The 27,955-nt window shown below is 41.1% G+C and overlaps 1 long non-coding RNA gene across 1 annotated transcript; it reads right to left on the bottom strand.

Moving 5' to 3' along the window:
* Positions 1 to 5,058: 5,058 nt before the first annotated feature.
* Positions 5,059 to 26,436, bottom strand: LOC144583295 (uncharacterized). Its single transcript, XR_013537005.1, has 2 exons — positions 7,436 to 26,436; positions 5,059 to 7,303 (listed from the first exon to the last, which is right to left on the bottom strand). It is a non-coding gene; the product is annotated as an uncharacterized LOC144583295 (long non-coding RNA).
* Between the last annotated feature and the right edge of the window lie 1,519 nt (positions 26,437 to 27,955).

Raw genomic sequence — 27,955 nt, forward strand, 5'->3', positions numbered from 1 at the left:
AACTGAAGTGTGCTTATGAACCATTTACTGCAGTCTACCAGGGTCTTCATGAATCTTCGATTTTTGCTGCCCACATAAAAATGCAAAAAGAAGGAAGTGGAAGTTAGTTGCTGGGCCACAAGCTGAGCAGTTCTTGTAAATGTGCAGTAGGTGGGAACATTTTAGAAATCTAATTATTGGTTCAAGAGGTACTTTTCTGAAGGAATTAGTATGTGATACACCCATGATGCTTTTAAATGATAGATCTTGGGTATGCTCATGAACTTAAGAGATGAATGCTATCATTAATAGCTTTCTTTATAATACTAAGAAAACAAGAGTTGACTATTGGGGGGGGGGAATGATGAACATGTGTCCCTCATTGCATTTTGCCCCATCATGTCACTTCACTGGTGAATCATATTCTGTCTTGTTATGAAGCTGCCTAGATTTGTACAACATCCCTGCAAGGTGTGTGCATGTGGAATGTAGAGCATTGCTGGTTAAACTGAAAACTGTTCAGAAGAAGGGAGACTTCTATTGGTGCCATAGTCCCAGAAAAAGAAAGGAGAAAGAGGTAAGTAGCCATATAAGGCTTTGGTAGTCACTTTATTAAATTAGTCTCCATTGGGCTGGACCCTCGTTATTTCCACCTGCAGGGAGATATTCGTATTTGTCTACAAATATGAATACCCCCATCTCTAATCCTGTCCCATTGCCAGGCTTCCTTATGAGCTAAACTCACTGAACGCCAGGAGTCTCCCTGGAGTCACTTTCTTGGCCCCCAAGGATTCAGGATTTTACCTGGGAATCCTGCTATATTTCTTTCCTGAATGGTTGCTTCTGGCCTTGGACCTTTATTAGCCTGTTATGTTTTGGAATTTCCCTTCCCACACATTGTGAGGGAGCATAGAAAGATGCACTACCACCATATTTCAGAGACCCTTATATCACAGAAGTGAGTACACCCCCTCATATTTCATAAATATTTTAGTATATCTTTTCATGTGACGTCACTGAAGAAATGACACTTCGCTACAATGTAAAGCAAAAAGCAAAGCAAAGCGTGCTGCTTATATATCGCCCCATAGTACTTTAAGCACTCTCTGGGTGGTTTACAAATTAATTATGCAGGCTAAACATTCCCCCCCCCCCCCAGCGAGCTGGGTACTCATTTAGTGACCTCGGAAGGATAGAAGGCTGAGTCAGCCTTGAGCCAGCTGCCTGGGATTGAACACTGCGCCATGAAGCTCTTTTATACATCTTTTATAACAGTGTAAATGTGCTGTCCCCTCAAAGTAACGCAACACACAGCCATTAATGTCTAAACCACTGATAACAAAAGTGAGTACCCCCCCCCAAGTGACAATGTCTAAACTGGGCACAAAGCGTCAATATTTTATGTAGCCACCATTATTTTCTAGCATTGCCTTAACCCTCTTGTGTGTAGAGTTCATCAGAGCTTCACAGGTTGCCACTGAAGTCCTCTTCCACTCCTCCATGACGACATCACAGAGCTGGTGGATGTTAGAGACCTTGCGCATCTCCACCTTCCATTTCAGGATGCCTCACAGATGCTCAATAGGGTTTAGGTCTGAAGACATGCTTGGCCAGTCCATCACTTTTACCTTCAGCTTCTTTAGCAAGGCAGTGGTCATTTTGGAGGTGTGTTTGGGATCATTTTCATGTTGGAATACTGCCTTGGAGTGCAGTATCCGAAGGGAGAGGATCATGTTCTGCTTCAGTATGTCACAGTACACATTGGCATTCATGGTTCCCTCAATGAACTGTAGCTCCTCAATACTCACTTTTGTTGCTAGAGGTTTAGACATTAATGTCTGTGTGTTGCGTTATTTTGAGGGGATAGCACATTTACACTGTTATACATGCTGTATACTCACTGCTTTACATTGTAGCCAAATGTCATTTCTTCAGTGTTGTCACATGAAAAAATATACTAAAATATTTATGAAATGTGAGAGGGTGTACTCACTTCTGTGATATACCTTATGTCTACTCAGAACATGCAAGAGTATATACTTGAGATTGTACTGGCTAACACTCTGCTATAGAAAGAGGATAAAACAAATAATGGATTCACAAATTAAGTCATATATTTGTCTAGGAATATTGGTGATAGTGTAAAAAAGCAGACTTAAAACTAAGGGAAAATTGTAAAATAAGGGTGCAATTCATGGTTCAAAGTCAGAGATATTCTAAACTCTTATTCATTTAGATCGTTGACTGGACAGAAACACAGTTTTTCTCCTCTAAAGCTTGTCCATAGAAGTTTGGGCTTCGTTTCATGTTATTGTTCTTTAAAGAATGTTTCTTACAGATACCTTAATATTATGAGCACAGTTGTAATTGTCATAAACTAAGCGCATATTTCTAATATGGCTTATATTGTTCATCTAAAAACACTGCCCTGAGTTCAGGGAATCTGAGACCCAACGAACTGTATAATTTCTTCTGTGTTAAGATTTTGAGTGTATTCTGAATGTTCTGTAATCAGCTCTTGGATGTAGAATTCTTGTGTGATAAACCACCCACCATTACTGAACAGCAAACCCAGGAGAATTCTACTAAGCATGCACAAGCCCTTCAGGAAGGCTAAATGGCTTGGGGAACCTATTTCCCTTTGCAGCCCAGCCATTAAGTGCTTTGAACCTGTTTTCTGTTTTTATTGCCTGGCATAGAAGGATGGAGCTAGATGAAATAAGAGTTTCTAAAAGAAATCACGTTAAAACTGCTACAGTCAAGCCACCTGTCATCTCTGGGATGTTTTAAAAACATCAAGGTTGCATCTGAGGTTAATAATTAAAAAGCAGTTGGTGCATATGTAACACTTCTGTCCAAGGCTTGGTAAGTAAGGTCATGGTACAACGAGGTTGCAGGCTTTCTAAATACTAGTTGTATTTGCATATGTCAGAACAGCCTGTGAATACTAACAACACAAGCACTCCACATCTGCTTCTGTTTACTCCCATGCTAACAGTCAAATGTACAAAAGTACTGTGTTAATTGCTCTGCTACACCCTGACTGTTGACACATTCTCCACAGAGCTTTTCATAAATACACAGTTGCAAATAAACTACTAATGACTTTGCTTATTTTCCAGCCTTGTCCCTGAAGGAGACCCACACAACATACAGCCACATTAATGATCCTCCTCTTTAGCAGTGTCTTGTTGCTAGCTGTCGTAAACATTTGTAGAAAGGCAGTATCAATTAAGAACCAATTATCCCCAAAGTGGGTAGGAAAGTGAAGACATATATAAGTGCAAAGAGCTGAGAACTTCTAACAACAAGTTGAGGAAAGGGCACCGACTATTGAACAAATCCTCTCCATCTGTCTTTGTAACGCAAGCCATCCTAAACCAATACCATGTCAAAAACAAAACAGTATTTTCTGAAAAATTCCTTCCATGAGCTCAGATAGCCAGGATGTGGTGGGGCAAGATGGTCCGTGCCTGCTGATTCCACTCCAAAGTCCATTCATGTGATGAGAAGTATGAAATGCAAGTTGCTATGCATAGAGTTATATGTACAAATAATGATAATAACTTCAGAACTGCAGAGCTGGAAGGGACACTATGGATCATCAAGTTCAGCCCCTGTCCAGGAGAGACAGTGGGGGATCAAACTTCCAGAGATCTAAAACACTGAGCTATCTAACAGTTTTCTGCTCTGTTAAAAAATTGAGATGTTTTGGGTTCTTGTTAGCCAGAAGTGGCTGGTGGACCAAGCAGAGCAGATGTCTCCTTCCAAAATTGGGGTGTGGGTACCTCCTTTGTTAAGTCTCACCCTACTTACACTGTTAGTTGTACATGTGAAATTACTTGTTTACAAGTGCTTCCTCCGATACATGAACCCCAGAATGGGGACCACAAAGTCACTTCCATTGGGTCTGTCAATATGGAGGTCCTCTTATGAACAGCCTCAGTGTGAACATAGTTCTAGATTGCCAATATTTAGTTCTCATTCCTGAAGGTTTCTAATGTATCTTTTCTGAAATGTCCTTCTGGATGATCATCCTGCTATGAAGTCCTTCATAATTAAGCCTATTGGGTATTCTGACAGTGGGCTGAATTAATGGCTTCAGATGAAATAGCGGTTCTACTTAATGTCTAGACAGTTCTGTGATATTAGACTGTTGGGAATGCAAACAATCCAGAAGATTTTCCATAGATCAAACTATTACACTGGAAAACCCAGGAAGGGTAATGGGGTTGTATTGTATTACCTAGAGTTCTCTCTTTTCTAAAAAAAAATTTTTTTTTGCTACCTATATCAAGTTTTCTGCATGATTCTGATAATTACATCTCCTCCGATGCAGTGGATTTACTATTCTGAAAGTTATTGATGCGTTTCATTTATATCTCATCTGTCTTCCAATGTAAGGACCTAAAGGGCTTATAAAAGAAATGGAAAACAGATACAGCTAATAACACAATAAATATTATTAACTTGCAATCAAAATTTACTATATTAAACCAAAAACTAATTTTCAACAATTTAAAGGTACATCAGAAAAAAGGGAGAAAAGTACATTTCCCATTGAAAAACACTTTCTTGGGAGTCGGTTGCTGAAATCTTCAATGAAGACAGAAGGTGTTAAAATGAAAAGAGTAAAAAGAAATTGGAACCAGCAGACAAGAAAAGGGAGAGCTGCAGGTTACAGAAAGAGACTCTTGACCAAAAATGTACTGTATTTTAGCTTTCCTTGTTCTTCTGTTTTGTAAAAAACCAAACCCTGCCCTTGTTAATCTAAGATACTTGCTTAAATCTCTCATCAGAACTAACGAGTTTTTCTGCACCATACTTACAGTATCTTGTTTGCTTAAAAGAGTAAATAAGATATTTTATGTGCAGTATGTGTTTAATATTATCAAACCTTAAACAGGTACATTAAGAAGAGTGAATAATGCAAAATGTCTTCTTATCAAGAAGAAATTCATAGAACATAAAATCTAATTGTCAGTAAAACTGGACCCCCTATTGTTCCCATAATTTGTGGAGGGTGGGGTTAAAAAATTTTCTTCATATGGCTCAGGCTGCAGACAACTTGAGAAATGAGGCAGCAAGCTAAGTCATCCACACAAAAGGAATTTCCTCAAATCCTTACAAACAAGCTAATCACATCTCAATTTCAGGCCACTCGTTACAATGAAGTTTTGCTACAGGAATATAGTTACTGTCACACTGAAAATAGCCAATTATCTAGCTAGTTGGGTATTCTGACAATGGGCTAAATTAAAGGCTTCAGAAGAAGCAGCAGTTGCACTCTATGGCTAGACAGTTGTGCAATATTAGACCCATGGAAGCCCTTTCTTCCTGCCCTTTACCCATTACTAGCTTTCACCCTCAAGCATGAATATTGATAGTCCTCGTAATTGGTATCCTCCCTAAACCTCCATTATTCCTTAAGTCAGCAGTCCTGGTCTGAATCATGCCAAGAACTATTTGCTTCAGTGATATCCAGCCTCAAAGAGCTGCAGAAATTAATTGCTTTATTATTGTTTTTCCAAATGCTTTAATTTCGTCAGATGTTTTTGTGCATAATGAGGCACCATCTCTAGAGAAAAAGTATGCGGCTTCTTAGTCCTTCCTAGCTACTGTTTACCTCTCCCAACTCTAGCCTTTTAAAGTAAAAATAAATAAACATTAAATAAATAAAAAAGATATGATCCTACATCCAAAACATGATGACAAAAAATATATTACACAAGTTCTTCGGTCAACTGTCCCTATCGCTAAGTCAACCATGTTGATGCTCGTTCACCTGAAACTAGCTGCCCTTAGCCCACTATGTGGGACAGATTATAAGTGCAGATGTGAATGGAAATCCAAATGTGCTTCTTATTGAAGAAAATGCAGCATGGATGGATGACAACTACATCTCCGTGCAGATGCCATTTCTATCCTCACTGAAACTGATGTATTCATTCACATCTACAAGCAGTGAGAAGTTGTTTGGGGCAAAAGGTCTTGTTGTGAAGCACCAATGGGGCTGTGCAGTTTGGCAACAGAAAGAGAACCAGCCTTTCATAAAGCTTGGTATGACAACCCCCAGAATCCCTTAACTAATATAGCCAGACTCCCCCAGCAAGCATCCTGATTATAGGTAGCTGTAAAAGGGAAGTCTGGCTGTATATGAGAGGGTGCTGAGAAGTATTGAGCCTTTCCCAGAAAAAAAATGAGCTAGGAAGCTGTAGCTGCCACGCTATTCTACATATTCTCCCACGAAGTCAATGCACTTGCGACATCTGCCCTGCAGCTTCTTAAGTCCCTGCAAAAACAAAACAAAAAAAAAACAAAAACTTCAGACTGCTGGTGGAACCACTCATTTGCAGCATTAGTTGCTGTCAGAACACTCCCAAATCGTTGTCTCTTTAGGTGTTTTTTGAGTTTGGGGAACAGATAATAGTTAGAAGGAGCCAGGCCAGGGGAATAGGGTGGATGGGGCATCATTTGAAACCCTAAGGATGTCAGTTTTGCCATTGTTTCACCTGCAGTGTGTGAAGAGGCGTTGTCATGCAACAGGATGACACCTTTGGAGAGCTTTCCTTGACGTTTTTCCTTGATGTTTTGCCTCAACTTCCTCAATAAATCACAGTAATATTTTGCATTGATGGTTGAACCCTGTTGGAGGTAGTCCACCAGCAGAATTCCCTTCTTATCCCAAAAAACGGTTGCCATTTGCTTCTGCACCAACCTTTGCACTCGGAACTTGTTTGGCCTGGGGGAACCACTGTGCCTTCATTCCTTAGACTGTTCCTTTGTCTCAGGATCATAACAGTAGATCTATGTCTCATCACCAGTTACCAGTTTGCCCAGGAAATCTGACTCATTTCTTGCAAAATGTTCCAAAACAGCCACCGATGACTCCACACATTTCCTCTTTTGTTTGGTTGCCAAAAGTTTGGGGATCTACTTTGCTGCCAGCTTTCTCATTTCCAGGTCGTTGTGCATAATGGCATCAACTCTCTCACATGATCTTCTCAGATATATAGCAATACTTTTGGCTGATATTCGGCAGTCCTCCATGATCATGTCGTGGATGTCTTTCACATTTGCAGGCACAAAGACAGAAACAGGCCTTCCACAGGGTTTCTCATTTTCAACACCGAAATGGCCAGTTTTAAAATTGACAACCCAACATTTAACTGTTGCATATGAAGGGCCACTGTCTCCCATAGTTTGTAACATTTCATCATGGATCTGCTTTGCACCTTTCCCTTGGAAAAACAGGAACTTGATTATGGTCCTAGGCTCTTCCACATTGAACTTTTCTCGAGGCGCTGCCATTTTCACTTTGGACCTGAACATGAAAGATAAGTTAAAATCATAAGTAGTTGATTTTTGCACCATTGAATATAGACAAATTGGCCAACACACCCTGCAATTTATAGCTTCCTAGCTCAATTTTTTCTGGGAAAGGCTCAATACTTACCAGCACCCCCTCGTAGCTCAGTAGTTGGGCATCTGTCTCTGGAGCACATGTTGCGAGTTCAATCCCCCACTGTACCTCCTGTTAGTAGAGCCAATCTGTGTGGCCTTGGGCATGCTGCACAGAAGAAGGGGATAGTAAACTATTTCTGAGTTTTCTATACCTAGAAAACCTTGGAAAGGATCTTCTTATTATTATTCTTATTCTAAGCAACTGGATTTCAGCCCCTGAAATTGTAACTAGAGTAGACCCATTGCATTAATGGAATCTATGGAGAACCTGGTTAAGCAAATCCCCAGTGATTCAATGGGTCTACTTTAAATGCAACTTACTTTGCCAAGCAACAGGATTTCAGCCATGGAGTTGTAGTTAAAAAAAGGAACTTTCCAAAGAACTAAGTCTCACTTTTGCAAATATCTGATATCAAGATGCTGGGTGGGTAACAACGTGGTGAGGCCAGGATGCATGCTTCCTCCTTCATGCATAAACCCTCCATATGTAAAGCTAACATCTTCAAAGGGTGGACACTTCTCTGTCTTTGGGGCAGAAGATCTTATAAGTAAGGAAGATGTCTTAAGGGAGGGGGTAATGGCAACAAGATGGGTGTGTGAACTAGTGTGACAAATGGAAACATGGGAACAGAGGTGATTTCACCAGGCCAGGAACCCTGGTGGAACAGACTACAAGCATTGCTAATACCAGGTACATTTTGCCTCCCCTCTTAACTTTCTTCAAAAGCTTCAAAGACATATCTCATAATCAGAGCTAGCTGGCAGTCTCTCGCTACTACTAGACATGTTTTGTGATGAACATATTTAACAGGGGGTAGAGCTAGAATTGATGCCTTTGAATTGTGGTGCTGGAGGAGGCTCTTGAGAGTCCCCTGGACTGCAAGGAGAACAAACCTATACATTCTAAAGGAAATCAACTCTGAGTGCTCACTGGAAGGACAGATCCTGAAGCTGAGGCTCCAATACTTTGGCCATCTCATGAGAAGAGAGGACTCCCTGGAAAAGACCTTGATGTTGGGAAAGTGTGAAGGCAAGAGGAGAAGGGGACAACAAAGGATGAGATGGTTGGACAGTGTCATCGAAGCGACCAACATGAACTTGACCCAACTCCGGGAGGCAGTGGAAGGAGGGCCTGGCGTGCTCTGGTCCATGGAGTCATGAAGAGTCGGATACGAATAAACGACGACGAGAGCTAGAAGTGGTTAAGGGGACCAGACTACTTCTGAGTATTTTCTTGTTTCCTGTCATTTCCACATGTTCTTCTTTCCTGTCCCTTGTCCAAGTAGTCCAAAAGTTATTCTTCAAACTAGTTATTTAAAATGTAATATTTTCCTAAATTTATTACAGTTTCATCATATTTTTTTAAAATCCCTGTTAATCTGACAGATGTTCTTGTACTTAATCTGGTAGAATCTCACCACTTTTGCATTCAGTCCCTACTCACCAGAGAAGGAGCATATAGACTGCAGCCTGGAGATTATTGGAGACCTTTCCGCAACCCCGCTTACTTCCTACAGTTACCATGAATGTTTCCCTTCTCACAAGAGCAATTGTAATTTCTGCTTTCAAGCCACTAGTAAAAGCAATGGTTTAACTGGAGTTACTGCTTTGTGCTGGAGGGGTGAGGCTAAGCGTACTATTTTCCCCCAAAGTGTTTGCTGCTTCTGGAGCATGAATGGAGGCAGGTTTCCAATAAACAAATGTATACAGAATTCATGCATTTTAAGCCAAAAGCATTTTTAAAAGCTGTTAGGTGAAATGTGTGCTTTGGAAGGCAGATGTGTACAAAAATGTGTCTGAATCTTCCTGTGCATTAAAAATAATAAAACAAACCATCAAAATTTTAATGCAGACCTAATAACCTTTCATCATTTGAACATATGGCATACACATGCTAACTTTGTATGGATTTATATTTGTGCATCTTTTCTTATTTCTTCCTTTCACTTTTTCCTCCTTCCTTCGTCCTTTCTCTTTCCTTCTTTTTCTTCCCCCAGAGTAGTATTCCTACATTTTTATATCTGTATATTATTTTGAATAACATTTAAAAAAAATCCATTATAATTTTTCTTCCATCATAAATGATAAAAAGAAAAAAAAAAAAAAGGAAATCATCAGACCACAGTCTTTTTGGTCTGGCATTCTGTTTCCTAATGATGTCTTTGGGAAGCCCACAAGTATGATGTGCAAGGAATAGCCCTCTCCTGCTGTTGTTCCCTAGCTACTCGTTTTCACAAGCATGCTGCAAAGATTTGACATAAACAAAATGGGATTTTCACACACCCCTGCCACCCCCCACCATTACTTTTGTCTAGGGTCATCACATGATACTTTGTAAGTAGTTTAAGAACTTTCTCCTAGTGACCTGATCCCCAGTAGATTTACTTGGAAGCATGTCCTGCTAAAATACCTCTGCAGCTTTGGGAGGAAGGTATTGGATGCAGAGAGGTAATATGGGAGGATGTACTTAATGCTTTTCTTCCTGCCATTTTGCTTTACTCCACATGGTCTCTTCTAAGCTGTGTTCTCTGCTGCACAGCCTTGTTGGGAGGATACCATGGTTGCTCATGTTGCCACCAGCAGGCTGTGCCACTCCTCTACCCTTCTGGAGGAGTTCCCAACCTGCAGCTCTCCAGTAGTCTGGGGAGGATCTGAGAAGGGAGTGGAGGGTCACCCAGATATAAACAGCCAACCAATGGTGAAGGTTCTGAAGGAAAAAAAGGGAGCCCTTAGTGCAGGGGAATAAATGGGACCTGGAACAGCTGGAGGAGGTAGACCGCTGGCAGGAGGCAAGAAAGGAATCTGACTGGGAGCCTGTTAGATTTTTAATTTATATTTTTATCTTCTAGTTCTCCCTCTCTTTCCCCCTATGCATTCTTTGTCTGTCAATGTAGCTGGCTATTTCACCTAGCTTTCTAGATGATGCCCTAGCTTTGTAGATAACAACCAACCCTTTTCAGGAATCCAGCTTCTGCCAATCCTTGTGAAGGTTGGGGTTGGGTTGAGCAGAAAGATCCATGGATGGAAAAATGGGTGCAGCTTCTCGTCCCACCAGAGGAGGGGGAAGGGTCCAGAAGGCCAGGACTCAGAGGAAACCATCCTTCTGGGGAGAGCGGGAATGCTGTGACCAGCATTGATGAGGCCAAATCTAGGGAAAGAAGGGAGCATGAGAAGCACCATCCCATGGGGACCTCAAAGCACTGACAGTCATTCCCAGGAAACCACCACTGTACCTCCCCAACCCATGACAATCCTTCTGGTGGAGGCTGAGAACCCTGAGACTGAAATCATCATCCAAGGAAGACTGATCCCCACTATCCACCACCTTTGCTGTGGGACTTCCTGCCTTGTCCACCTCCAGAGCATACTCCAACTTGATCAAGGTGATTGAGGACTTGGTACCTCAGCAGCAGGCAATAGAAAAAGAAGGCTAGAGCCATCTTGCATATAATAATAAATATTGATAATGTTTCATCAAGTCAATTCTAACTCGTGGTACCCCTTTTCAGGGTTTTCCAGGGAGAAAATATTCAGAAGTGGTTTACCATTGAGTTGAAGTTCTGATTTACTTGCTATATGCGGTTCCATCCAAGTTTAATAGATTCTTTGGTTGATATCGCAATACCTCATTTGGTTCATGGAAGGCTTGCTGGAAGAAAATCTAGTGGGATACATGGGGATCTCCGGAGACGTCAGCATGGTTACACATGTCCACTGCCCCAGGTTCATTATAGGAAGAATGCACTGTATACCAATAAATGAGTAATGACAACAACATAATTTAGAAACCATCAGAACTGTAGAACACATGGGAAACCTTCATGTGTATAGTCCCTAGCCACAATTGCAGGGCATCATCTAGAAAGCTAGGTGAAATAGCCAGCTACATTGACGGACAAAAAATGCATAGGGGAAAAGAGAGGGAGAAGAACTAGAAGATAAAAATATAAACTAACAAACAAAAAGGGGGGCAGATTCTTGTCTTCAGTACAGTCAATATTCTTGGGGGGGGGGCGGGAGAAATTAGCTGAACTAATAGTTTACAATGACCATGACATATAAATATCTCTAATTATGAGAAATAAATATTACAATGATAAGCAGAGATGCTTGACAGAGGAAAGAATGAAGTGACATCCATTTCAATCAGCCCGGAGACAGCCGGCTGCTACAATAAGCCATAGACAGTTAGTTACCCACCGGCATCAGGTTGCCAAAGATAAGGTGCCATCTAGTGGCTCATTGTGAGAAGAAGACCTCATCAAGACTGACTGATACTGAAAGCAGTCCCCACAAACTTCTTAAAAAGTGTGCCATATTATTTATTCAGCAGTTTGCTTAAAAGTATCTAGAACCTTCCAATTTTTGTTCTTTTTCTAAGACAGAAATGCTTCCTGTTCTTTGTAGTGACATCTTGAAAGGTCTTATCAGTTTTATGTCAGCCGCGTGTGTGGCAGGTATTTAGGATGGAGTGTTTTTAGCATAAACAGGATTATCCATCCAGTAAGGGCAGTAACAGCATTAAACAGCTTGGTTTCTTTCCCAGTAAAATTAAATGACACAATTTTTTGTTTAGCATTTCATGTAGATTGTGTTGACTGACGTGCAGTATATTTTGATACAAGAACATTTCCAAGTTGTACTGAGAGCTTAGATGGCCCCACACTTTTTGAAGTATTTTACACATTTAAAATATGTATGAATTTACCATTATGAAACAGGAAACTGATAAGCTGGCTTTTGCTGGCAGTCATGAATGGCAAGAGGAGAACACACATCCTTATACCAGTTAAAAATTCACTTAAATCTTCTACACCTTTTTCTTTTCTTCCTTTGTTTTTTTTTAACAGCTGCCTTGGGCTACCTTAACTTTAAAATCTTTCTTGAGTAGGATTAAGAATTCACAATCCTCAGTTTGAGAGAGAGATGTACCGTATATAAAGAAAAAGTTGGGGGGATCACGATACCTGAGTCGCATCCAAAGTGACACAACAAATACAAGTTTTAAAACCCGCATGTGTCGTTCTGGTCACAAATCTAGGCTAGGAATGAAAATTCCTGTGGCTACTAGTCATGAACTCATGGTGGCTGTACAGTACCTCTAAGCTGAGAGATTTTGAATGCCAATCATTAGGGGACAATAGCATGAGAATGGTAGTGCTCTCACATCTTACTTGCCAGCTTCTTACATGTATATGATGAGCCTATGTTTGAAGCTGACAGGAATGCCGCAAGCCATTTTCTTGCCTGAGGCAAAGGACAAAATGGGGCACATTCTCTAGCCTTCCTCAGGCACCTCTACTGGGTACTGAATAAACACATGGGAAAGGGGACCAAGCTAGTCTCTTCCTGGTCACATCATTTTTTGTCACCATAATTTCTGTGGACCACAATAGTCTGGAGAGCTTCCACTATCCATGGAAGACCTCTACATTACTACAAATGATCATGATTTTCCAGAGGGCCAAGTCACATGGAAAGTTGTCACAAAGCGACAGTGGTGTCTGATTTCAGGAAGTCGCCCAACTTGTGTAGAGAGTGATGGGAATGATAACTGAGCAGGGAGGGGGCTAACCCATTTCCCCTTTCTTGTGTGCTCAACATACTTGAAAAAAAAACTGAATAGGCTTCTCCCTCACTTCCATACATAAAAGCCAAATCTGATTTCAGATCTGGTGATAACAGTTGTCAGATCTCGGGGCACTGGCTGAAGCCTCCATGAATTGTTATGCGTTCTTTGATTTTCAAGGAGGGAGAAAAATTTTAGAATGAGCAGTGCTGGAAGAGGGGAAAAAAGCTTTGATCTGGGGGTGTAAGATGGCATCAAAGCCTGATGTCTACTAATTCCTAGCTGCCCCAAGCTCTACAAAAATGTTGGTGCGTATAGGGAGGGCATTTGCACCATGTTTGTGCATCAGAAATCCAGAACGAAAGGGGAGGGACAGGGGAGAAATCTTATGCGTGCCTCCATTTAATGCCATTGGGATCAAAGCAGGGAGTGGTGTGCCTTGTATTGCTGGCCTAGTTTAAGTACCATGTGCCTGTTGCTACGAGCAGCAGTTGCCTGCCCCACTTCTGTGATATCACAAGAGCTTACATAATAAGTGCCCATTTTCTGGTCATAGGTGTTGGCCCCCAAATCCCAGGAAATTATATGCTGCTCATTTAGTAACCCTATTAGTGTGAGAATATCCTCCTGAACCATTCCTGAGGGCAGGAGTATGTTTAACAGAAGTATATCCTGGTAGGCTCTGGAGATTTTACTCCTGAGCATGCTCAAAACCGGACCAACAAGCAAAATATTAGTCTCCACCATCTTACGTTGTTTTGTGACCATCTTTGATGCTCCAGAGAAAGGCATCATGTGTCACAAATGTTATTCATATTCTGTGTCAGGATAAGCTGAATTCCAAGATATACGGATAATGGTAATTAGGGACACCTGCATATATTTCCTTTTAAAATATAATCTACTCTATTTTTCTTAGTTGCAAAGAGGAGAGAGAAACCCTGCAAATTACTAAAACCCCACTCCTGGCTATAGATATCCTACCGAGCCCCCCTCAGCCAGCCATTAGAAGCAACCTCTTCCTTTTAAAAGAAATAGTTGTGTATTTGACTGTGGAGCCAGAGGTTGGATGTTTGATTCCCCATTATGCATCTCTGGAAAAGAGCCAGCTTGTGTAGCCTTAAGCAAGCAACACAGTCTGAGGGCGCAACCAAAAGAAGGGGATTACTGAGTACTGTACCTAGAAAACCCAGAAAAACGTTGTCATAAGTAAGAATCAACTTCATGACACTCTGTTATTATTCATTAGAGTCTTGCTGGCCTTCTAGAACATCTGGCCTGCAACTCTCATCATCCTTACTCAACATGCCCAAATAGAACTGAGCACGGCAGTCTAAATTTGGAATATTTGGAAAGCTAAATGTTCTCCACATCTGCTGTACAGTGTTAGCTAAATTGAATGATAAGTGCTGAATGATTGTCATCTGTAACATCAATGCTGACAGAGCAATAAGGCCTGAGCAGTTGTCAGTGCAGCTTTTCAGAGATGTGCGTCACTTGATTAATCCAATATCAAATGAACCTATGTTCATTTGGAGATTCCTTTGTTATAACGCCCAGCTTGAGCAAGTTGAGTGCCACACTACGTGTTACATTAAATAGATTGCATACATGTGTGAGTTTTTTAAAAAATAGTCCTCTAAGAGCCCCAAACCCAACTGGCATCACATAATGTGGTAGTCCTGGGAAATAGCACACAGCACAGAGAGCTTGGAGGCAGCCGAATGGAATTGTCACAGTCTGTAAATTAAAAAAAGAAGTTATAATTGAAGCTATGCTTCCTAAAGCAAGGAAATCTGGAACATAAATCAAACTTTCATCCTCACTTATAATGTGGGAACATAGATATATTTTTCTTATACCTTAATTTCCATTCCAAATAAACACTGCAAAATGAGTTCATTACTCACCCCACTTCCTATATCATATCAGCATCTACAAACAGGTTTGTGGCACATTCTTTTCTATAGTTGCATAACCTTTACTATTCCAGCCCAACTGATCCATATCTGGGTGAAAAAACATCTCCATGGGGATAATCTTCTTGTGGTCCATTGTATATATGGCCGTTCTTCTCTGTGTTTACACAGAGGAGTATTTATTACTCTCTTGCAAATGCAGAGGATCCACTTCCGATAGTGTGCTCTCTGGCTCACACAACTGCAAGCTAGGGATCACATAGAGATGTTCCCTTCCGTAGACTCTGGTCATAGTGTTTAATAGACTTAGTCCTAAACAAGGGTGCGGTTTCACTGCTGATTTGTACCCATTTGTTATATGGTTTTTGTATCACTTTGAAAATTAGTACTCCAATATAAATTAGGGGCTTAAAATTGCTTTGGGGAAACTGCAGACGAAGTTTTAAATCATTTCATTCATCAACATGTTTGTAGACCATGTTTTTAATGATGTGCACTAATCTTTTTAGTTTTCAGCATTCTCCAGAATTCCTGCATTTCTCTCACCTTTTTTAAAATTAAATTTTAAGTGGCATATTGCTAAAGTGATGCAATGATAACATTCATAAACAAACAAACAAATTTGGATGAGTGACAGTGTCCCTGCCGTCTGAAATACACAACTGCCCCAAAGACAGTATTTAATATGACAGGGGTGTTCACATTGCCCAAAGTGATTCATAAAGAATTGATTTCAGAAGTGTGTTAAATTAAAAAGCCATGCCAGCCTATTAAAAAAAACTCAATTTGTGGTCAAAAAGAAGCAGGCTTTGCTGTGTGTTGTGTGGCTGGAATTTTAAAAATTGATTTTAATTACACAAAGCCTGATTCAACTGTTGTCTTATTGTCAGTATAACCATGCCCTAAGTGGAAGTTCCCCTCACTTTTTGGTGAATTAAAGATTGAAATTCATCCCTTGTGTTCACTTGAGTTTAAAATGAAGGGGGCATCAATGTAAGGTAAAGGTTAAGGTTCCCCTTGACAATTTGTCCAGTCGTGTCCGACTCTAGGGGGTGGTGCTCATCTCCGTTTCCAACCCATAGAGCTAGTGTTTGCCCAAAGACAATCTTCCATGGTCATATGGCCAGGGTGACTAAACACGGAACACCGTTACCTTCACACCATGGTGGTACCTATTTATCTACTCACATTTTGCATTTTGCATGCTTTCGAACCGCTAGGTTGGCGGGATCAGAATTTGTTTTAATATCATTTTCATTCATTCATTCATTCATTCATTCATTCATTCATTCATTCATTCATTCATTCATTATTTATTTATTTATTTATTTATTTATTTATTTATTTATTTATTTATTATGTGGTCACAGACTCGAGTTAAAACAATACAACAATAAGAACAAAATTAAGATAATTATTAAAGCTTTCTTGAGATGTTTTCCTACAAACTGTACTCTCCTGATCTTCTTCTTTCTTTTATGTGTGGGTGCTTGGATAGAGATTCTCTCTGTGTTTAGGATAATATTAGTTCTATTTTAAAACCATTTTTTGTGGTCAGAAGCCTTCCCAGCTACTGCAGATTTCTGTTGGTGAAAAGAGTAATGGGTAGGCTTCCTGCTAAAGCACCACTATAGCATGTCTCTTTCTCAAAGTCTTTCTCTCATGTTATAAAGCTCTTCTGAAGGATTTTGACAGGATGGATTCATGTGAATACCAATAGGAAGATCTACTCTTAACAAGGGTGCAGAAGGAACCTGGGAAAGAGACGCAAGGCACCTCATTTTGAATGAGTGTGTTTCTGAGATGCTGCCTCCCCAACTGCAGTCTCCTCTCCTCTTGACCTCACCTTTTTTACTTCGCAACAAACTGCCTGAAATAGGATCTCTTACTTGATTTCCTATCTTCCTTTCCAAAGAAGTAAAAACTTATCCTCTTCCCCTCCCCAGAAACCTTAGAAACGTATATTTGCCTGGCATTATTTTGTGAATCTAAATTCATAATTGTGTGAATCTAAAATGCAGCTGCCTCTGGCTTGTGCCACACCCCACCCAAGTTCTTAGGACCCTCAGGATCCCCATTCTTGTGTCAAGTGTGCTTCTTAAGGATGCGAATAAAAATCGTTCAGCAGTGACAGCCAATTTAGTAACAGATGGGCAGAGGTATCCAGAGTCACAGACAGGAGAATCATTAACTAGAGCCCTATTTGCCTTATGCCATCAGAGTGGAAAAGAGAGTGAAGCAGTGTGTCCCCCCACCCCCATCATTCTTAGTTCCATCCCTGCAAGCTTTTATTGTCCCCCCCCACCCCGCTTTTCCTGAAGATATATTGAGGAAATGGAAAGTCAATTAATACTTTAGAACCCAAGCCTTTCCCCTGAATCTTTCCCCAGTATATCCATGGAGCTTAGAAAACATTTGGACAATGTCCTCTCTTTCGCCTTCTCTTAGTACTCTGACATCAAAGAATTAAGAGCTAGAAAAATGTGTCTGGCAGCTGACAGGAGAAATTGTGAACTAAGTCCTCTCTCTCTCTCTCTGACCTCAGAGAGAGAAAGGGGAACTGATATATCCTATGGTCTCTGGGACATAGGACTGGAGTCTAAATTATTTCATGTTTCAGTGCTGTGTGAGAAATATGGCACATTTAATGTACTATTTAGGTAGTGTTCCCACTCAATTATGTGGAATATTCCAAGTGCCACATGATATATGTTAAATATTTGCAATCACTATAGCCTTTTATCAACACAATGTCCCTTTTTTTCTTAAATTAATGGTTCTAGTGACACTGGGAAATCATTTATTCTCAATAACATATTTACATTCCTACAGGAAACTCTTTTAAAGCCATGGGGGTATAAGAGTCTCAATTCAAGAACTTTGTTCATTTATGCATTTGTTGCTAAATGAAATTGTATGATGTGAGTTTTTTTGGGGGGAGGGGGGTAATGATTTCATGGGGCGAACTCATCAAAATTACACATTGTTAAAGAAGTGCCTCAGGGCCTGTTATTTTAACTGTTATTCCCCCCCCCAGTTATTCTGAACCTCCAATAGCTTGTAGGCAATGTTAATTATCCATTGTACAGTGATATCCCATAGCTGTTTTATAAGCTGAGCTTTGCCTACATAAGTTCAAAGAAATCTTCAAACTCAACATTACCAAGTTTGAATATTATCTAATTAACCTCCCAGTCTGTCATGCCTTGTTGGTTATCATGAAATTATCACAGCCCCTCAGGTGTTGAGGCACTAGATATAGCTAAGTGCCTCTAATTCCCTCAGGGGCTGATTAGCTCATGATAACAATGCTCCCTTGAGTTGTTTTATTGCTTTTATTGAAAGACTTTATTGTGGAGAAAATGTTTGTTTTTATGCAGAAGGAAGATGGAGTTGACAGTTCAGACTGGTGATGATGACTGCTGTGGTCCCTTCTTGAAGCTAGGATAGAAACTTTGATGAGTTGGCTAATTTGAGAAACTCTGGAGCCATTTCAAATATTCTCTTCACCTCTTTAGCTTGATAATTAACAAAAACAATAACTACAATGCAGCAGCACTATGAGAAAGACAAGTTATTATTCTGCCATAAATAAGCAACTGAACTGAATCCCAGACCATCAGACAGTGGTTCTGAAATTGTATGCTAGAATCCTACAATTCTAGATATGCAAATAAAAGGATGAGGAACATAAAATCCAATTTCGGTGAGAGAAACTGAACATTCCTGCAGGAAATTCTTAACTGACATATTTCAGAAGTGTGTTATCTTTTTGATAACTTGTAATACTGAAGTACTGGAAAGAAAGCTAAAAGAGGGGTATATGGCCCAGAAGCTAGAAGTAAACAAATTTACAGAAAACTTTAACACATCCTGACTTTTCTGGTCCAGCTGATTTAAATCCTCCCAAACTTCATATAATGTACAGCACACCAATAAGAGAGTTAAATTAATTTCAAAAAGCATTCACATTTTAGACCATATGAAATTCCTAGGGATTTTATAATATATGAAGAATATCATTCATAATAACATTATGATGAATCCCACCAGCTACTGCTGTGTGTACAAATTCTAAAGGCTATCTCGTGAGTAATTGTGTCAATTTATTTTTCTCTAAGAAATTGTACAGAAATAGTAAGAATGAAAATAATTGTTACATTTCATTGTGATTAATTTTGCAAACTCCTCACGGGGAATAATCAGAGTATACAATGTTACTCAGGAAGGGGATTGTGATTTAACAGCAGGAATAATTTCCCCAATTTATAGCACTGTAGTATTATACTCCCTGAAAATAATTTTGTTGCTCAGTCAGGGATTTCCTCAAGTCTAGGGCTAGATTTGAACTGGTAATATTAAAGTTTTCCAGGAAGTTTATACACTGCAATAATAATCTAGCCCTTCTTTTCTCCAATGGTTCCAGGATGAGCAACCAATTAGAGAAACATATCCAGCCATCTCAATGAGAGGAGAATGACTAAGAGCCTTTTGGATGTATTTTCCACCATCATTATGGTAAATGCATGGAAGAAAAAGTGGTCCTGCTCCTAACAATCCCTCTTGTGACACTTCTGATGCTGTACTGAGAGTCACGGTTCTGAAAAGGGGCACTGAGGCAGATAGAGGGCCCATGTGATCCCAAATGCCAATCACATTGAGTTCCAGATAATGCACAGCATCTCTGCATTCAAAAAGCTGCTAAAAACCTGGCTATTTACACAGGCCTTCCCTGAACAAACTATACTCTGATACAATAATGCCCAATAATATAACTTCTATCATACTGCCATGCTTTATGTTTTTATACTTTTCTACGCTTTTAATTGTATTTATTGTATTGTAATTTTATCCTCGCTGCACTTTATGACTTTTGATTTTCACCCCTATGTATTGATGTTGTTATTTGCTATTTTGTTACTTTGTTGTTTTATATTACTTGTTGTAAACCGCCCAGAGTGGCCTTGGCTGCCAGATGGGTGGTATGTAAATCAATCAATCAATCAATCAATCAATCAATCAATCAATCAATCAATCAATCAAATAAATAAATAAATAAATAAATAAATAAATAAATAAATAAATAAATAAATAAATAAATAAATAAATAAATAAATAACACTGGACAAGAACATAATCTCATTTCCTCCTCCATGGTTCCTTGGGGGAAGAAACACAGAAAGGGCTTGCAAAAGAATTGAAAGAAGAGAACATAATGCACCTATCATCAGATCTATCCACACTTTTAGGCTTTGGGGGGTTATAAGTATGACAATGTATTTCTCTCTTTTTCCTGTTTCTGTAACAGCTATAGAAATTTGAACTATAATCTTCTGCACACAGGCTATTGACATGGTATTTCTCTCAAGAAAAGTCTTAAATCTGAGGTGGGAAAATGCCTCATCCCAGATTTAGGCTACAACCAACTAGGTGGCTCTTGTTGGAGGGGAGTGTAGCTAGGCTAAACCTCTGCCATCTTATTAGAGGCAGAGGGTTGGCCCAGCTACACTCCCCTCCTATGCAAAAGGGAAGAGGACTGAAAAATAGGAATGATAGGAATATTTGGGGGTAAAGTGTATTTTTCTACTTCTCAGGATTTTTCTAGAATGAATGAATGAGTTACAGTGAGGCAATGTTGGAGGGAACGGTTGCTTCCCTGCCCCCCTCGCTCTGTGTATGTATATGCACATGTGTGTGCCCTTTTGTCCCTGGTTCTGCCTGTCACCTCTGGCATTACCCATCATGTGGTTTTGTGCCTTCTGTCCCACCAGTCATAATGGCCACCATCCATCACTGATAGCAGTTCTGTTGTGTAGTTTTCATAGTCCTTTCTAGAGATGGGCATGAACCACCAATTCGGTGGTTCGTCCTTCAGACAAACAGGTGCTTGATGGTTCCCAGTCCTGCTCCAGGTGGGCGTCCATTCAGAAGCAGCACCCCGGCCTCCCCTTTCCCACTTCCTCCAGGCATTACTTCTGAGGGGGCATCCACTGGAGGAGGTGGGGCTGGGAAGCACTGAACGGCTGTTCATCAAAAGGTCCTTTCATTTCATATCCAAAATTTTCACATTATGAACCAGCAGTAGGGCACAACCCATTGAAGTATTCTTGCCAAATGAAAAAAACAGGACAGAGCTCCTACTTCATTTATAGTTGTACAGAAGAGGGAAACTCAACCTATTAAAGGTGTGGGAACAGCATCCTCTTTTTCAAGTGGCCATTCTATCTTGAACTTGTTCAGACTGTTGATTCTCTTTCAACACACTTAAAGTTCTTCATCCTGTCACAAATGGATAATAAGCAATGAATCTCCATTTTCTGGTGATTATACCCAAAGACAGATTTCCCTTTGTGAGCCATGCAAGCTAAGATTCCGGGGGGGAGGGGGGACCTTTTAACATGATTACTGGGAGGTTACCTCTGGGTTTAACCAACCACAAATTACTTTCTCATAGGCCATGACAAGAGAGGTTCTGAACTAGCAATAATTAAATGGAACAAGTAAATGGAATAAGCAATAATTAAATGGAATAATGGAAGGAATTATTTTATTCATAATAAAAATTAAAACCTAAGGGTGATGGAAAAAAGTCCCTTTTCAATAATGTCAACAGATTGTCTGTTGCGGAATGTGAAACAAGGGTCCTCCAGACCTAATTCTTGGCAGCACCGCTAGAAGTGTCACAGAGTTAATAAAAATTAGCATCTAACGGTGCGAAACAGGGTTATCTTGTTGAAAAGGATTAGTGTGATGTGTTTACTTCCAGCTAAGGACACAAACTATGTGAGAATAAGACAATCAAGTTGTGAGGTTGGGATTTTCTGTTCCTTCAATGGTCTTGGCCTTCACTGTTTCCATCTGGGAAGAAAAAAATTTGTGAGGTAACATAAAGAAGCTTACCAGATTATAATACCAAACATTCCACACATTAATTTTATAGGATTTTGCCCTTCATTAGTATAGTAAAGCCCTAGTACAACATGCAAGGAAAGGAAGGTAAGTTGCTGCAGGGGGATGTTGCTAATAGAAGGATATGGGCTTTTTTTGTTGTTGATATTGGAGGGACTTTACTGGCTGCCCTGGCTGTGAGATGGTCCAGAAAAAAAGAGAGGCTCTTTTTCTAACATCTGGTTTGTGGATATTCTTGGGATGACTGCTGTACTTTCATTTGTACTTCCTTAAAAGAATTATTTCAGCAACTACAGGGCAAACCGCTATTCCAGCATGGGTGTGAGTGACCAGTTTTCCAAAAGTAATCCTTTTTTTAAAAAAAAAAAGTTAGGATGTTGGTAACCTGTTCTAATTGACTGAGGTAAAACTTCCTCAGCTGTGAGCATAGTGTTTTATTGCTCTTTCCTCCCAAGAGATCATGTTTGCTAAACAACTGCTTAGGACAACAGCCCAACACATTTTTAAATCTTTCTTTTTCAGGTAGTTTTGCAAGTGGCACCTGCCATACAGTGAATTCAATGCACCTCAGACTGAATAAAATGTTTGTATATGTGTCTGTGAACATTAATTAACTAATTAATTAATTAATTAATTCACACATACACACATACACACACACACACACACCACACACACACACACACACTCCCCCTCATATGCACATGCTTGCTTGTTTTGAGGTAATTTAATTGTTTGGCTAGATCTTATTTTATCCTCCCTCCTTTTTTAACATTCCAAATATGGTCATTTAAACAGAATCTCACTTTCTAAGGTTTATTATCATTATCACTTAAGCAGCATAAGCCTGCAGCCTAGGCTAGTGACCTGCTCCCATAATACATGCCTGATGAAAACCTATGTCAGGCTCCCATTTCTGGAAGTGCACATAAAATATTATTATATTTAGCTTTTTTCAAACATGGCTCTTATTTGTAACGGGAGTTGTATTGATTAGATTTTGAGTCAAATAGACCAGCTAAGATGGAACTCCTGAAGAAATGGGTCTTTGTTATCATTATTGTTAGAGTATTTAAAACATGCTTAGCATGGTGCAGTTGGGGAACAACAGCATGGATGCAGGTTTCTAAATGCTGCAGCTGGTGCTCTGCTTCACTAGCTGTTGCCTTTATTATTGCCTCCAAAATCCCACAGGAGTCTGTCTGTAAACAATCTGGGGCGCACTTACACAGTTAACCTCCCTCGGATGAAAACAGAGCCAAACAAATGCCCTTTCGGCAGCACTAAAATAACATCAGGGGAAGGGAGGCCAGAGTTAGATCAATTGCAACTGTGTGTCTTAGGCATCATACCTGTGTTTCTTATTTCAAAAATCTACTTTCAGTACACAGCAGGTTTCTGTTGCAATGACAAAAGTTGTTCATCAAACAAAACATACTTCTTTTCTAATGAAAGCATTTCTTATGGATGCATTTTTAATAAACATTTGCTACATAAACACTTCCTCCTCTTCTTCATGTGGGTCAAAAGCAATTTGGTGGTGCTTCTGGAGTGGAAGGATAAACAGACAGAGTGTGGTCGTTGTCCAGGGGAACCCCAAATGTTCTCACAGTCCTCACAAACACTCATTAGCCATTATTACGCAAAATCACAATTGGGTATGTGATTTTTAAAAATTATTGAACAGATATTACAACAATGCAAAATACATAATCTCACAATCAGATAATTACACATGAGGCAATCTCTTCCATTTCTTTCCATTTTCCAGAAAAAAGTTGCCCCCTTTGGTCAACTGTTTCCCCAAGAAATTAGGGTTGCTATTATCTTCTCTTGTTAAATTGGGCCATGACAGGAGCCATTGCTGCTACTTCGCATCCAGATATGAAATGCATGAAATGGCTGGTGGGATCATATGAGGTTAACTTCACCACCTGATAGTGTGCATGCTGGGCATAATCCCCATGCTATGTTGTTGTTGTTTAGTTGTTAAGTCATGTCTGACTCTTTATGAACTCATGGTCCAGAGCACGCCAGGCCCTCCTGTTTTCACTGCCTCTCCGAGTTGGGTCAAATTCATGTTCGTAGCTTCGATGACACTGTCATCCCTTTCTCCTCTTGCCTTCACACTTTCCCAACATCTGGGTCTTTTGCAGGGAGCACTCAGGGTCTATTTCCTTCAGAATGGATAGGTTTGATCTCCTTGCAGTCCAGGAGACTCTCAAGAGCCTCCTTCAGCACCACAATTCAAAAGCATCAATTCTTTGGCGATCAGCTTTCTTTATGGTCCAGCTCTCACTTCCATACACTGCTACTGGAAAAACCATAGCTTTGACTATGCGGACCTTTGTCAGCAAGGTGATGTCTCTGCTTTTTAAGACGTTGTCTAGGTCTGTCATTGCTTTCCTCCCAAGAAGCACAGGTCTTTTGATTTTGTGGCTGCTGTCACCATCTGCAGTGATCATGGAGCACAGGAAAGTAAAATCTGTCACTACCTCCATATCTTCCCCTTCTGTTTGCCAGGAGGTGATGGGACCAGTGGCCATGATCTTAGTTTTTTTATGTTGATCTTCAGATCTTTTTCATGCAGTGGAGTTCCTCCATTGTGTTGGGAACCTTGAAAGGCCAGAGTTCCTACCCTTGTGGAGAAAACCCTACAGGCATTTATTTCATCTGAGGCAAACATGCACTGGCTGCATAGAATTGTCAGTGCCAGCACATATATTATGATCAAGAAGGTGAAAATGTTTTATAATGAATCTGTAAATAAGGCTAAGACCTATTAGTTAATATGTATATTATACAGGGATAGATAGGCTAAGGATCTGTGATACTCATATTCTTCTCCTATAGCAGAACTGAAGTAGCTCATATACCAAAGCTCAGATCCTTTAAGAAGATGATATTGTGAAGGGTGAAATCATGTGTTTCAAAAGTAACTTCAACTGAGTTGCCATTTTCTTCCTCCTCCTGCTGTATCAACATATATGGAATTGAAGGATCAGGGGATAGGAAACTGGCATATCTCCCTGCCTTTCCCACATAAAGATCCTGATACAAAGAGGATGAGATTAGTGGGAATAGCCAGCAACCAGGGAGGATATGGCTCACAATGAGACAATAAGGAGTTAAATAATGGGGAGTCAAGGGTAACAGCCCATATATACTACTTTATGCATGGCCTAGAACACAGAATGTCAAACATTGGGTCCCAGCTGTTATAGGAAACTCTGATCATTGACTGTGTTATCTACAGCTTCAGGGAGTTGTAGTCAAAGATGCTTCCATGTGGCTAAGATGTAATTTAAGAGAGTTCGCTATTTGCATTATCACTAATAATATGTCTATACTATCTCCCAAAGTTGCCAGGATTGTGACTTATGTCCTCGGTAGTGAATGTGATTTCTTGTCATACACACATTATACATTAATTAAAGTAGCCCTTATTGCTAATAATTCAGTGTGAACACCACTCTCGCGTTTTAGTCATATGAAAACAAATGGCAAGCCTGAGTCAGGGTTAGGTACTGTTGGGCACCTTCTCAAGGCTTTCAACTCAGCGGGGGACCAACTGCCAATACCAGTTCCTTTTGTTGCTCTTTCATGCTGTTCCTAGTCCCTTGCCCATCCACTCTGTGCTTGGCTACATGACTTATCTGGAGAGGGCTGGTGTGGGCTAAATAGGATCACTTACGGTCAGGTAGAAATTCAGTATGCCATGTGGTGAGATCTATGCCTCCATATGGCATATGCACTTCAAGCATCCCTATTTGGTCCGTCTCCTGTAAGAATGTGGGGGGGGGGGAGAGGGAGAGAAACAAAACTATTACCAGCCTTTATCCTTCGTCTTAGGGGTTCCTGAAGGAGGCAAGCTGGGCTAAACAAGCCCCCGCCCTGATGATTTTGGGAGGTCAAGATGTCAGCACCGCCAAGATGTCTCTCAGCAATGATATTTGTTTATTTGTTGAAGAATGAACAGCCTCCTTAAGCCTCCCTTAAGAAAAGCTGTAAATAAATGGGCCCGGAATCAACTGAAGGGAGGAAGCCTTCATTTTGCTTATTTTTTCTAAAATGTACAGTACATCGGTGCTACTCAAAAAATTTTTTTGTTAGTTTGCTTTCTCCTTCTGGTCCATGGAAGAGCAGAGGAAGAAACTCACTTTTATATTTCCCAATATCATTACAGTGGACCCTCAACTTACGGAATTAATCCATATTGGAACGGTGGCCGCAGGTCGAAAAGTCTGTAGGTCAAGAGTCCATTTCCCATAGAAATGCATTTAAAACGCATTAATCCGTAACCAGCCGAAGAAAAAATACCCCCCACCAAAAAAAGAAAATAAATGCAAAACGCAACACCTTACCGGTCTGAAGGGGTCCCTTGCCGCTGCCATCACTGCTGCCAAAGCCCCCCGAGGGCTTCCCCACCACTGCCAGAGGCCTCACAGGGGTCCCCGGCTGCCGCCATTGCTGCTGCCGAAGCCCTCAGAGGGCTTACCCGCCACTGCCGGATGCCGCATGGAGGTCCCTGGCTGCCACTGTCACCACTTCCCAAGCCCTCCGAGGGCTTCCCCACTGCCATGGGAGGCCTCTCGGATTTCATCTGCTGCCGCTGCCGGCTTTCCCAGGGTACACCAGGCCTACCAGGGGAATCCCTCCCCTGATAGGCCCGGTGTACCCTGGGAAAGCCAGTGGTGGTGGTGCCGGACAACCTCCGAGATGTCTCCCATGGTGGTGGAGAAGCCCTGGAAGACCTCCGGAGGTCCCCCTCACCACTGATTGGAGCTCCGGAGGCATGATCAGTGGTGAGGGGGACCTCCACCACTCATCAGCCACGCATCTCGATTCTGGATCAGCTGCAGTCGCCAGACCATCTTCAAAGGCAGCCCCACGTAGAGTTACCAGTGCGTGTGTAACTGTCATGAGACTCCGCTCGTCCAGGTAGGGCCGTAGCTGACATAATTTCTGCAGCTGAAGGAAGGTGCCCCTGGCCACCGAGTCCACCTGGGCTTCCAGAGTTAAACTGGGGTCCAGGAGCACCCCCAAGCTACTGACTCTGTCCCTTAGGGGGGAGTTTTAGCCCCATTCAGGGCAGGGAAATGGCCCTCCAGCCTGTCCGGTGAAGCATCCACTAACAGCACTTCCGTCTTGTCTGGATTGAGTTTCAATTTATTAACCCTAATCCAATCCATTATTAGGTCCAGACACAAGTTCAGCACAGAAACTGCCTCACCTGGATTGGTGGAAAACGAGAGGTAGAGCTGAGTGTCATCAGCATATTGCTGACTCCTCAGCCCAAATCTCCTGTTGACCTCTCCCAGCGGTTTCATGTAGATGTTAACCAGCATGGGGGACAGTATTGAGCCCTGAGGAAGCCTATGACATAAACGCCATGGAACAGGGCAACTGTCCCCCAGCACCACTCTCTGGACACGGTCAGGCAGGAAGGAGCGGAACCACCGTAAAGCAGTGCCCCCAACTGCCAACCCAGCCAGCCTATCCAGAAGGACATCATAGTTGATGGTGTCGAAAGCCGCTGAGGGGTCCAGGAGTATCAACAGGGCCAAACTCCCCCGTCTCTCTCCTGAGAAAGATCATCGTACAGGGCGACCAAGGCAATCTCCATGCCAAAACCCGGCCTGAAACCCGATTGAAATAGATCCAGAAAATCTGTTTCATCCAGCAGTGGCTGGAGCTGCCCGGCCACAACCCGCTCCAACACTTTGCCCAAATAAGGGAGGTTCGCCACTGGTCGAACACAGGCTGGTTCCCTCTAGCAAATAGATTGTCTGCTCACCGACAAAAGGAGCAAACCAGTTTGTCCCTTCAGTGGGCAAAATAATGGGTTAAATCCACATGTAGTCATAGTGCAATAAACAAGGATAATGATAACAAAGTGGCAACCTTGAGAGGGAAGAAGAGGAGGTCATGGTGACAGAATGATCTCATTCCAGGAAACAAGAGATCATCTGCAACTGGCCCAGCCAGTGGAACTCTATGCATTTTTAGTACAGTATATCTCTGTGATTATTATATTCCACATTTTCATTTTACTATTTCTCCAGTTGCTTCCATTTTAGTTTTCCACAATGTAAGCAGAATCACCCCTAAGATC

This window comes from Pogona vitticeps, chromosome 5, assembly GCF_051106095.1.
Source record: "Pogona vitticeps strain Pit_001003342236 chromosome 5, PviZW2.1, whole genome shotgun sequence".
Lineage (NCBI taxonomy): Eukaryota > Metazoa > Chordata > Lepidosauria > Squamata > Agamidae > Pogona > Pogona vitticeps.